At 44.4% G+C, this 795-nt stretch overlaps 1 pseudogene; it reads right to left on the bottom strand.

Annotated features, from left to right (window-relative positions):
- Window positions 1-329: 329 nt before the first annotated feature.
- LOC103263109 lies at window positions 330-593 on the bottom strand (annotated as a pseudogene).
- Window positions 594-795: the final 202 nt, after the last annotated feature.

Genomic DNA, 795 nt, shown 5'->3' on the forward strand with positions numbered 1-795 from the left:
CATTGTGGGAATGCTGGCTCAGAAAGCTTGGTGTACTGGGCAACAAGGAAGAATGGGCCAATTCCTTTCCTTCACCAGGCATTAGAGTCTGGCTAATTCATTTACTCATCCCCTCATCCTTCAGAAACTTATTGTCTGCCTACTGTATTCAGAGGCACTGTGTGGGTGATTAAAACAAGTAAAATATATATATATTTTTTCACAAGTACCAGTCCTCTTTTATTAAGGCGTTCTTATTAGGGTATGGAAGGATTCAGCAGTGGTCAAGTTCCTCATGGAGGGGTGCTGGGCCAAAGAGGTCATGGTCAGGAGAGGGGAGTGCACCCTCTTCAGTGGTACTTGTGTAGCCGCTCATGTTTAAGCTCTTTGTAAGAAAGGCAGTAGCTGAAAAGTACATAAGCCGCCAGCATCATAGAAACCCCGGAGATGCTCCCTTTCTTCATGTTGATGTACTTGTAGTAGCGGTGGTAACCTCTTTGAAATGCTCCAAGTATGCCATTAGGGGTGAAATACCACATCAACATCCAGCTTGGAAGCTCCCCTAGTTCGACATCCATGAGTTTCTTCTCCTTCACTGGTATGACCGAGGCCATCTTAGAGTCTTGGTGTCCACTGTCCAAGTAAAATATTATATTTAGAACTGACAGTGGATGATAAGCTTCATATTCTCTTCTTTGTACATTTTAGAGAAAATTCACTGGGATGCTATAAATCAGTGGCCCCCAACCTTTTTGGCATCAAGGACTGGTTCTGTGGAAGACAATTTTTCCATAGATGGCGGGAGGGAGCGGGGAG

The sequence above is a fragment of the Carlito syrichta genome, unplaced genomic scaffold, assembly GCF_000164805.1.
Source record: "Carlito syrichta isolate Samal-C Ts95f unplaced genomic scaffold, Tarsius_syrichta-2.0.1 Scaffold304726, whole genome shotgun sequence".
In the NCBI taxonomy this organism is placed as follows: Eukaryota; Metazoa; Chordata; class Mammalia; order Primates; family Tarsiidae; genus Carlito; species Carlito syrichta.